Below are 13,020 nucleotides of genomic sequence, written 5' to 3'. Positions count from 1 at the left end.
GAAATAAGTCCGTCAGAAAAAGACAAATACCATATGATCTCACTCATATGTGGAATTTAAGAACCAAAACAGATGAACATGGGTGGAGGGGGGAGGCATACCAGAAAGCAGACTCTTAAATAGAGAAGAAACTGAAGGTTGCTAGTGGGGAGGTGGGTGGGGGATGGGTTGAATGGGTGATGGGTAATAAGGAGGGCACTCAATGTGATGAGCTCTGGGTGTTGTATGGAAGTGTCAAATCACTAAATTCTAATATTATTAATATTACACTGTATGTTAAATAACCAGAATTTATTTATTTACTTAGATTTATTTATTCATTTTGGGAGGGAGAGCATGCACACAATTGAGGAGGGGCAGAGAGGGAGGACGAGGGAGAAAGAATTTGAAACAGACTCCTCATGCAGCCCAGAACCCCTCATGGGGCTAGATCCCATAACTCCAAGATCATGACATGAGAGGGAACCAAAAGTCAGACACTACACCAATTGAGCCACCCAGCTGCCCCTAACTAACTGGAATTTAAATAAAAAGTTGAAAATATATATATAAAAAATAATTTGCCATTAAATTATATTGTATAATTTCTTAGTATTAATTTTTGGATGGACTGCTATATGTCCATTAAAACAATGGCTTGTGGTCCAAATTAGATATTCTTTAACAAGGAAAAGTGACAATAAGACTGCACGCATGTGATTTAAGGAATGATCTTTCAGGTTCAATATTATAAATATACAAATTGACTGAAAATGAATCAAATGCTTATTTGTATTTTTTTTTTACAATTACACCTATATAGATCATTTAGTTCAGCAAAACATCAAAACATAATTTGCCACACTAAATAATTTTGAATAGTTTTGGCTACATATTTTTATTTGCATTTATTTAAAGATACACTGAGGCATATTGAAATGTTTAAGGATTTATTTGAGCATTTATCCACTCCAGTTGGGCAGTGCCAAACCAGAAATGGTTAGAAGTGCTCCAATGACTGGAGTGAGGGGAAAGACTGTAATGGGGAAAGTGAGAAAGAAAAAAAAGAAAGAAAGAAAGAAAAAAAGGGAAATTATTTTATTGGCTACAGCTTAAAGCCTCGTTGGTTGTTCCTGATTGGTTGTATTTAGCATTTGATTTCATCACCTTGAAGCATTTACAGACTTAGATTTTGTTTTGTTTACAAAGACCTCCATCCTTGTTTAATTAGTTTAACATATGCAATGTAAAGTTTCATTTAGAGTTTTTTTCTTTTTTTTTTTTTAAGATTTTATTTATTTATTTGACAGAGATCACAAGTAGGCAGAGAGGCAGGGAAGGAGAGAGAGGAAGGGAAGCAGGCTCCCTGCTGAGCAGAGAGGCCAATGCGGGGCTTGATCCCAGGGTCCTGGGATTATGACCTGAGCCAAAGGCAGAGGCTTTAACCCACTGAGCCACCCAGGCGCCCCTAGAGTTCTTTTTTTTTTTAATATGTGAGTTATAAGCATGTTTGCACACAAGTAAAACATAATAAAAAAAAACAATTTAAGACAACAATGAAGGGTTCTAATTTTTCCCTCCAATAGTTTACTTTAATCAAGTGCTACCTAACATTTTTTTTTTAGAGGATAAAGATTTTGGTAGTAAAATTTAACATTGATGTAATTCCTATTATACATACATAATTTGTATTACTCTTCTCACTTTAAAAATAGAAAAATATGTTCCAAGAGAAAAAATAACTCGTCCAATGTCGTAAAATTAGTATGTAGCAGAACATGGATTTGGAGTGAGGGAGGCATAGTTGCAATTTCTATTCTCTTCTCAACACAACAAAGTGTCTCATGGTTTGAGCCAGGAAAATACAGAGGGACAGTTAACAAAAATAATGAGTTTGATTTTGCAAGAATTGGCCAGTAGTCCGTATTCTCTGACGATAAGTGTACGATAGGTCCAGGAATCTCATGAAGCTAACCTTAATCATGATGATAAAACATCACTATTGTATAAGAATAATAAGCATTATACACTAGCTCAGAACTCATCAAAAGTGGAAAATTTTTAGTAACTGCTGCATGTGTATTACTCATCCTCAACTTGTAACATATTAATATTCACTATTAACGAATGTGATTTGTAGGTAAAACAATTGCTTTTCTACTCCTCCCCACTTCCTTTTTTCCCTTCTCTTCCTTCATTTTGCTGTAACTCCTCCTCCTCCTCCTCCTCCTCAACTCTCCATTTTTTTGCTCTGTTCCTTTCTCCCACTTTATACCCCCTGATGTCACTGTCCCCTCCAGAGACATTTTTCTGGTGTTGATCTTCTAAGTAGGAAACTTTGCCTTCATGGAGTGACTTAGAATGATACCATCTCTACTGCCCAGGGCAAGAGAAAAGAGTTTCATTTATCTTATAGGTGGATTATAATGTTTCAATACCTGAAAATCCAAAATTGTTTAACACCAAAAGACCGTATTTGCCAGAGGGAATGAATATATCAGAAAGGCATAAGGCCTTTTCAAATAAAAGTAAATCAAATATTTATTGAGCACCTACCATGTGCAAAGGCTAAAGTAGTAGGTTAAAAAAAAAAATGAAAACAAGGATAAGGCAAGTCTTTCCTTCAGATTGGGTATACAAAAATTCAAATTATAATGCAAGCTAGATAATTGCTCAAGACAATTATAGAAAAAAATTAAAAGAAGACCTAAAAGTAATTTAAAAATAAATAGTGAAGACTAATGTTATAAAGTTGAAACAAAGCACAGATTTTGAATTGTATCTAGAAATTTTATAAGGATTTACACCATTGGAAAAGTGAAAATACAGTAGGATTATTATTGGATGCAAGTAAATTATTCTGATCAATTCTTTGTATAATTAGACAAATCAATAACAAGATATTCTAACAACATCACTGATGGAGATGTTCATTGGAGGAAGTGAGCATTCTTCTTGGGAGAGCAGGGACAGTAAGAGCAATAGTTGTGATGGTAGTAACCACTTTCTGAAACCCTCTCCATCCACATGCCAAGAACCGTAAACAATGCTATAGACCCATCATGAATCTAGAAGATTAAATGTGGCAGGTCATGAATGGTAATTATAAACTGTTTATTTTTTTCCTTAACTTTTGGATTCCATCTTTTACATTTAAATCTGCATTAACTTAAGTCTTAGAAATTGTCAGAAATGTGATTTATATAGGGAGAGGAGCATTATTTCGGCACAGGGCAAAATGAAAAAGTTTTTTGCACACATGTTTCCATTTTGGTGCTTAATTTTGGAAAGAGGTAATTCTACGTCAAAATTAGGCTGAGTGAAAAATGCACACACAGTAATCTTCATTTTCATTATCTGGGGTAGTTCAAAAGGCTCAAAAAATGGAACTATTCTCCAAGAAAGGAATGCATGTTCAGGTAATTACAAATAACAGACGCATCTGGTTATCTTAATTGTTTGGGAATGTCTCAATTAGCTGAGAATGTTTTCATGATGACTTGGAGACAGTGAAAACTTTTCACAGCAGATTGGATTCAATAGTGAAGAAATATAGGCAGCTCACCCTGAACTCTATTTATGACTACAGAATCCATTCAAAGATCCGTATCTTTTGGATTTTATTTGCCTGTAAAGGGAATAGAAACGCTATTTGGTTTTGTTTTGCTTTATCTCAGCTTTGCGGTTGGACTAAAGACCAGGAAGGACTGTTGGTGCCGTTGATGCCCGGACGAGGGCAAGACAGGCCAGCTTCATGCTCTCCATCCTGACCACGGAGCCATTCCTTAGCAGAAGTTGCCTTCTCACTGAAATTTGATTCTTGGGCTGACTCAGTCATTTGTGCTTGCTCCTCCAGAAGCTTAGAATGATCCCCAACTATAGGCACATTCTCAATTTGGCTGAGGACTGATGGTTTTTGGCTACTTGACAATGATTCGGACTGACATACTTTGGTGAGATAGTCAACAACATTACTTTCTTAGACCTGCCACCCTAGGAATGCTTTCATACCCTATCATGCTTCTAGTTGGTCAAATTCAGCCCAGATCCTGCATTTAGTTGAGCACAACTTCTTTGGTTATTTTATTTATTTATGTTTTTAAGGAAATAAATTTGTCAACTGCAGGATAGTACATAGATCATTATACATGGGATACAGGACAGTCGAGGATAATACAGGACAGTTCTGCAGGATGTCCAACAGATCAGTGTTTTGTAGTCCCAAACTTCCTCCCTGGGTGAAAAAGCCCTCCTATATAATTCCCTTGCTTTGCGATACATTCACATAGATTAGAAGAGATGGCCTCATCTTGTTGCAGGGGCAATTTCCAATGCAACTGTTTAGAAATGCTTCAAGAGTGATTTTTCCAATCTTGACAAACACTCTCTCAAGCCAGAGGAAATGTTGTAATTTTTAGTGAAGAGGTGATGAATTATTAAATCTCACTAATTCTTCACTTAACTGCCACCTTTATATAGAAAACATGATAAGGGTTAAGTCCTATGGATAGAGGGAATGTGTAGCTGAGGTTAATCTAACCAACAAGTGGATGTCCCATTGCCTCAATCAAACTCAGATCAATATTATTTATCCGTTCTATCTTGAAATAGAACATGGGCTCTTCTACCAAATCTTTCTTACCTGTAGGAATTAGCAGGAGAAACCCAATACTGTCTGGCACTGAAAAAGTCAGTGTCTCCTAATTGTTCAATGCAGCTCTACATAAACACAGCAGAAATGCTTAGGAAATATTGAAGGGAGGGGTACAAATGAAGGGGTGTGGGAAACGGTGAAATGTAGGGAAACAAATGCTCAACTTCTTCTCTTATAGGGTAGGATATAGGACTCTGGTGCTTCGACCATCCTATAACTTCTAGCCTGCAGATCTACCTTTTAAAAAGTGGAACATAGTGGTGATGCAACATGGGGCTTAAGTGGGTAGGAGAAGAATCAATGAAACAAGATGGGATTGGGAGGGAGACAAACCATAAGTGACTCTTAATCTCACAAAACAAACTGAGGGTTGCTGGGGGGAGGGGGATGGGGAGAAGGGGGTGGGGTTATGGACATTGGGGAGGGTATGTGCTTGGTGAGTGCTGTGAAGTGTGTAAACCTGGTGATCCACAGACCTGTACCCCTGGGGATAAAAATATATATTTATAAAAAATAAAAAATTTTAAAAAAAAGTGGAACATATTCCTTGCTTAGTAACAGAGACTTACAAAGTTACAAGGTCCCTAATTAACTAGGCATCTAGTCAATACTGTATCTTCTTAAATTCTAGAACCTTTGACACAAAAATATCAATGTAATATGTTCTGAATTAATACATGAAGTAATGGATCCCACATGAACCATGGCTCTGTCTTTCAGGGCTTGTCTCCAACCATGCATTTTCTCACCTGATCCTTGCTTACCCACCATGGAGATGTTAGACAATTCATTGTTGGATTCCATACAAACCATTCATGTTCTAGAAGGTAGCAAAAATCCCTGGACTTCCATAGACTGTAAAGCTTTTCCTTGTGAATAGACTATTAAGAGGCCATAATGTAGACATATAAAACCTGCCTGCCAGGAACATCTTCTTACTCCTTATTCCATGTCTTTTCTCTAAGAAGTACACTAGCTTTGGGCCCTTATTCCAAGTCTTTTCTCCAAGAAGTACACTGGCTTTGGGCCCCTCCATTCGTATATACCACAATTTGTCAGGGTTTCTAGTTGTCATCTTTTTAAAATCTGCCAGAATTGTTATCCTTGTTAGAAAATCCCACACCATGGTCTTCCCTTCATTACCAACCCATTCTTCAGGAGTCACTTAAAAGTCTACTCCCTCCCAACCACTCTGATGCTTTTGATTACTATTCTAGATTCTAAAGACCTTCCATCTCAGAATAGTTAAGCATTTATTTCAACAGTGGGTCACAGGAACATTCAATCACAACCACTGCTACTTGCACTGCTGTGTATCTAGTAAGATCTATAACCTCTTTGAGAACAGGGATGTGCTTTGTGTATTTAACACTATGCTTGGTCAATAATAGTTTCTCCGGTAGGATAGGCTGAGGGGAGACACATCTGTCGGGCTGCAGTCCTAGAGAGCGCCTTCTGATGGTGGTTCTGGATAGGTGCTTTAGACCTTGTAGAAATTAAAGTTCAATATTAAGGATATGTTAGTAAGTGGCTTACTTATTAACTAGTTTCATTACCAATAGAAGAATCAAAATGTTTCTAGGGCAAAAAAAATGTAAGAAATGACCTTACAGATTGTGAAGACCAATATTCACTTTCTACAAACTAGGAAGCAAAGGTTCAGACAGTGTTCCTAATTCCACTGCTAATATATTTTGGCTATTAAGGTTAAAAGTGTAGGTGAATTAATGCCAGATACACAGAGACACACATTGGTGGAGAGAACACCAGAATGGACTCTACCAGCAGGACTCTGAACTCAACACAAATACCCCAAAGTAGGGAGAAGAGTCTCTGGTTCTTCAGATAGCAGTGTTCGGCGTTCACAGTCAATCTCTCTCTCTCTCTCTCTTTCTCTCTCTCGCTCTCTCTCTCTCTCTCTCTCACACACACACACACCCCAAAAACGAAAACAAAAAACTGGCCTCAAACCACGTGCCTTGAGCAAGTCACCTCACATCTCTGAGCCTCTGTTTCTTCACGAGTAAAGTGAAAGTGGTAATTCTTCACAGAATCAAGGAAGACTGAAATTCAGGTAATGCAAAAAGTCTTAGGGATTAAAACCTGCAGAATATAAATATAGTCTCATTAACACTATTACTCAAATCTTGATACTCCAATATCCACACTGGTTTCTACAGTGAAACAGACTTATACACTTCCTCTTCCCCAAATACATCCCAACCCCAGAGTGACTTTCCTCTTCCAATGATCTGATCCATCCCCACTATAATGGTCTCAGCTGTGACTCCACAGACCTCAAACTCTGACAGCATCCCAAGAAGTTGTTCTTCAAGCTGAAGCCTCATTCCTTTCACTCACACTATAGCTGAAGTAGAAACCACCTCACTGTCTTGCCAGTGGAGTGGGAGCCAGAGCTCTGGCACAGTGCTGGTGCATCTGGCACTCAGGTATGCTTGCCTCAGAAGCCAGGGGAATTGGATGGACCAGTGAGTTCCATCCTCACACTCACAGAGTCAGGAGCAAACTAGCCCCTTCTCATAGGTTTGAATTGGAGAAGGGAGAGTAGGATACCACGTAAGGTTGTTTGAGGAGATAAATATTCTACCTTTGAATTTTGGAGTATTTTCCATTGGGAAATTAGGAACTTCTGGTCCTTGTGCCCTAAGACGCTAACAGTGTGGCTGGAGCAGACTAGATGTGACAACTACAATCAGGTTATATCTGGGATCACTGTTACACCTGTTACCAGGCCTGCCTGGATGGCAGACTTGTCCTTTGCTTGTAATACAGGGTTTTACTGGTCCCATTATTTCTCTCTATGATCTAGCCTCGGCACAGAACTTTACCCAAGTCTGTCTGTCTGTCAGTCTATCCATCAATCAGGTCCCCTTACTCCCTGGCTCCTCTACGTAAATCATTGGATTTTTGTCCACCTGGCTTAGAATATGAATGTCAGAGCACTGAATAAATACTTGACACCTAGTACACACAGAAAAAGAAAGTCAAAAGCAAAAGGTTTGGCAAAGCAAGGCATATACACATCATATCAGAACTTCTCCAGAAAATTAGACTGAAATTAAACAGTTTTTTTTCCAGTCTAAATAAACTAAAAGTTGGCTGAGCTTTACCCCGAGTATGAAACAGATAGACCGGTTTACATGTTAATTGGATAATTGGTGAGCTGCCGTCAATTCAAATATAAAGACACAGATCAAACCAAATTTCAATAGTTAACAACCCACTCTGAGGTTGTTTGTTTGCTTTTACTGGTCTAGTATTTTTAATCGGTGCTTTTCCACACACTTGCTGGGCCTGGTTATAGAGTCCAGGAAAAAATCTAGAACAGGATTGCTAATGACAAATGAAATAACGGAATAACGGAATAATGGAAAAATGGAATAATGAAATAGTGGAAGAAGGCTTAACTCCTTAGAATCACATACTTGGATGCACTAATATTTATAGATGAGGACAATGGGGCAGAGAGAGGTTATAAGTGAAACCAAAACATTATTCCTCAGAGTTTTAAGTAGAAGCTTAATTAGTTTAAGAAAGTCTTAAGGAGAGAACTGAACTTACGACATTTCCTTGACTTTCTTGGCATAGCATGCAAAATATTCAACTTGTGAATCTTCAGTTTCTACCTAGTATAGAACAGAACCACGACTATGGTCAACAGTCATTACATAATACTGGATCTTGTGTTGAGAACATTGATACTTGCCATTTGTAGATGGATTACTGGGATTCAGGGAAAAACATCTGTATATCATTATTTAATTTTCAAAGGAACAGCGAAGTGTGTTACAAAGGGTGACAGAACTGGAGGCAAGTGTTCTCATCCTGATTTCCACAAACAGAGTGCAGTGAGGCAGGAGCAATTCCCAACCCTCTTACCTCCATACCCTTTGTAAGGTGACTTTGCATCTCTTTCCATCATGAAGTGGTGTCTACTTCCAGAGTCTGGGCTGGCTCTGTGACTTGACTTGACCAACAGAAAAAGATAGGAGTGACAGCATGCCAATTCAAAATCTAGACCCCAGGAAGCCCTGCTGTCATTTGCTATCAAACAAGCCCAATCTAGCCTGCTGGAGGAAGAGACCAGAGGCAGAGAAAGTCAGCCAAGTTTTCCCAGCTGAGGCTCCAGACATGTGATAGAAACAGCTACAACTACAAAGCCACCTAGCTGACCTACAACTGATCTGAGATACATGCCTGAGCCCTATTCGACCAGTACTGCCCAGTGAACCCATAGCCTCATAAGCCTTATAAGCAGCAATAAATGGCTACCGCATTCAGGGGAGTGACAGTTATTGTGCATCATTACTGTAACAATAGACAACAGACATGTGCGTCTGGTAGGATTAGCTCCCTCTATAATAGTAGTATGGCTCTGACTTCTGGGGGAGAGTAGATGTCCCTAATTTGACTGTGGAGAAAAATACAGGGAGATGAATGTCTATCTATCTATATACATGTTATATACATATATTCTTCTAAGTGTATGTGTATATATAGATATACACACACATATATATGCAATATATATGACCACATCTCCGTCGATATGGCCAACTTTAAACATATATATTTACCTATATCTAGATTAATAGACACAACCCATAAAATCAGACAAGATGCTTTATACAGAGCTCCTCAACCTGCTACATTCATCTTCATATAAAGGTAAATTACTCATTTCTGTCATCAAGGATTTAGTAAAGGCTCTATTGATAGCATATCTTGTGCACTGACATAAACCAGCCCAGGGCAGATTTATTCAGCAGGTTGGGTAAAGAACATATCTTGTGATTTAGCCAAACACAGGTTTTATTTCCTCAACCATCTTTCCTTCCCTCCTATTATGCTTCAGGTGGCCCTGCATAAGATTTGCTCACATCAGTGATTAGTCCCTGTATCATTTTTATAGGTCTATTTTTAAAAGGTGCTTATTTAAGTGACTGGTAACTAATCATAGTACCATAATTGACTGAAAAGTTGACTCAGTGTAAAATCCAAATTAAATTGAAAAAAAAAAAAAACCCAAACTCTCATTATAAATTATTCTCCCCAGCTCCACAAACACTCATTTTACAAACAGCGAAAGCATGAAGAGACAAACTTTGCCTTCCTGCAAAAAATATGTTCAACAATTACAGACCAAAATTTATAGCAAAGGAAGAATGTTCCTCTTTCTTCGCGGTGACACTAATAAAAGGAAAGAAATATAAGTACTGCTTAGCGTAGGCTGGGAAATGCCTAAATTTTAAAATTAGAATAGTAGCATTTTATTTCTGGACAAGCTCGACTGATCTTTTTACACAGAGCGACAGACAGGCTTAGGGGGGCATGACCTCATCACAAAGATGTGGGCTTCAAAGGCCGTTCCTCAAACCTCTTGCTGATCACCTGCCCTTCTACTACCCCAAATTAAACATTTAAAAGTTTTGAAGCCTTCTTGCTTTACATTAAACATTTTCCCTACCATCCTCCAGTCAATTACCCAGAGGCCAAAAATATCTCTTTCCCCATTCAGCCTATGGCACCTCCACTGTGAAGTGCTCTAAATCCATTAGCAGGGCCCTCTCTGCATGCTACATCATCGGAGGAACAAAGGCGTGATGATGTAGCACAACCCACGTTCATGTATATCACCAGAGTTCTAGCCTCCTGATCAGCCGGCGGGCTTAATAAACATTCCAGATGGCTTGCTCTGCCTGAAGGAAGAATGGATAATCACACTGCACTCCCCTCCAAACAATAATAAAATAAGGCCATGGTAGCACAGAAGCCCAAGCCTGCCAAAAACATTGAAAGGACTGCTTAGAACAATAGAATCAAGTGATTGGAAGGCACATCAGTGCCCTCACCCTTTATGAAGGAAGGTGGCCTGCTTTCTCATAAAGCATGCAAAACCAATTGTGTTATGCAACAGCTCGGTTGAAAAATAAAGAAAGCAAAAAAAAAAAAAAAAAAAAACCCAACAACAACAAAAACTCCATCTAAATACTTTCTTTTAAAAGAATTTGGTGAAAAGGTAATTTAAATAAAATAACCTTTGCAAGCCAGAATCCTGAGCCATATGTACATCGTCTGAGACACACAGCTGTGCGTTACACTTGTCAATAGGCAGAAGAGGTGTGATCAGTTCTATATTCATTTTAAGGCATTTTGAGTGGAATTCCACAATTAGAATATATGGAGGTATTCTGCAGAGTGTTGAAGAGGCTTAAAAGGATGAATTCACACAAAGAATTGAGTTGAGCACCACTGGTACTTAGCTCTGAAGCTGATTCTTCTGGCGCCCATCTCTCCTCTCTCCTGTTAGCCCTACTTTCCTTCTCCCTTTGCTCCTTGAGTAGTATCTTCTGCTCCTTGAACAGATATTTGTTAGAGTTACTACGTTCCTGATTGATAATTTATATTCCCTTTTAGTTCCAAACATTTGATTTTCTTATGTGATTGGAGTATATCAGAGCTGGAACTTCAGATCTGCTTCGTGTTTATCAAGAAAGGTCTATGAAGAGCACCAAAGATTTCCATGGCAGTGAAACTATTCTATATGATATTATAATGTGGGAGGCTTGTCGCTACAGCTTTGTTAAAACTCACCAGGTGTCCAAAACCAAGAGTGAATGCTAATATAAACTCTGGACTTGGGGTGATAATGATGCATCAATGTAGGTTCATGAGTCGCAACAAACATACCACTCTGGTGGGCGATGTTGATGATGGGAGAGGCCTTGCACATGTGAGCAGAGGGATATCGGAAATCTCTGTACCTTTCTCATGACTTTTCTATGAACGTAGAATTGCCCTAAAAGTTAGAGTCTATGAATAAAAGAAAGAAATAAAAGTCTATATAGATTTGGTATTTTCTTTATGTGTTGGGGTTAGAAGTCTGAGTGGCATTCTTGATACATAGCTTTGACTCTGCCTCTAATCCAAATTAAAAATTTCAAGTTCTGACTAGATGCATTTGCATATCAGAGTATAACAAGATTCCTCAAGGCTAAGCCAAAAATCAAAAGTTTACTCCTCCAAGGAAAAGCATCTGTAAATAAAGGGCACGTGTTTTGCTCCCATCTCTCTTGGTAAGGTTTTCCATTGCTTAGTATGAGTTGTGGGTTGTTATGGTGATGATATGAGGAATAAGCCAACACAGGTTGTCAATGACGTTTCCATAAGAAGAGAAGCATACCCATTTTAAGATCTCTACAGTTTAAACATGTGCCTACATATAAGATTTGTGAAAAGTTACTCTTTTAAGTTGGGCTTGGTATTTGGCATGTTTTATTCCAATGATTGTAGCTTATTTTATGAGTCTAATAAAACACATTCTGTAAGCCAAACAGTTCTCTGTCTTCAATAAATTATTTAATATACCATAAGAGCATGGTAACATTAAAAAACGTAAAATAGGACTATATTATATGATGGGTTCTGTTCAGATATCAATTCTCTAATCTGCCTTTAAATATACTACATTTCAAATCAAACTTGAGTAATTTTTTAAAAAAGTTCATCTGACATAAAAATAAGTAAAACTGTTGAAAAAGAGGAAGAATATAAAAATGTATTAAAAAACCATAATTATTAAAACAGTAGGATACTGGACCATGAACAGAGAATGAAAATAGAAAAATAAATTCCATATCAATTAATGACAAAATAATGGTAACTTTTCAAATCACTGGGGGGAAGATGGATTATTTAATTAATTTAACTGACACAGTTACTAATTTGGGGGGTAAGAATAAGTAAAACTAGATATGTAAGTTCCAACATAAAAAAAAAGGTAAATCTATACATTTAGGAAATGAACTAATAAAACTGCTAGGAGGAAATACAGAAAGGCAGTTTCACATATATGATATGAATAATATAATATTTTAATTAATTTATTTATTTTCAGCATAACAGTATTCATTATTTTTTCACCACACCCTGTGCTCCATGCAATCCGTGCCCTCTATAATACCCACCACCTGGTACCCCAACCTCCCACCCCCTCCACCACTTCAAACCCCTCAGATTGTTTTTCAGAGTCCACAGTCTCTCATGATTCACCTCCCCTTCCAATTTCCCCCAACTCCCTTCTCCTAACTCCCCATGTCCTCCATGCTATTTGTTATGCTCCACAAAAAAGTGAAACCATATGATAACTGACTCTCTGCTTGACTTATTTCACTCAGCATAATCTCTTCCAGTCCCGTCCATGTTGCTACAAAAGTTAGGTATTCGTCCTTTCTGATGGAGGCATAATACTCCATAGTGTATATGGACCACATCTTCCTTATCCATTCATCCATTGAAGGGCATCTTGGTTCTTTCCATAGTTTGGCGACCGTGGCCATGCTGCTATAAACATTGGGGTACAGATG

The sequence above is a fragment of the Mustela nigripes genome, chromosome 7 (assembly GCF_022355385.1).
Source record: "Mustela nigripes isolate SB6536 chromosome 7, MUSNIG.SB6536, whole genome shotgun sequence".
Taxonomy (NCBI): domain Eukaryota; kingdom Metazoa; phylum Chordata; class Mammalia; order Carnivora; family Mustelidae; genus Mustela; species Mustela nigripes.
The sequence above is the reverse complement of the archived record's forward strand: the minus strand, read 5'-3'. Positions refer to the sequence as shown.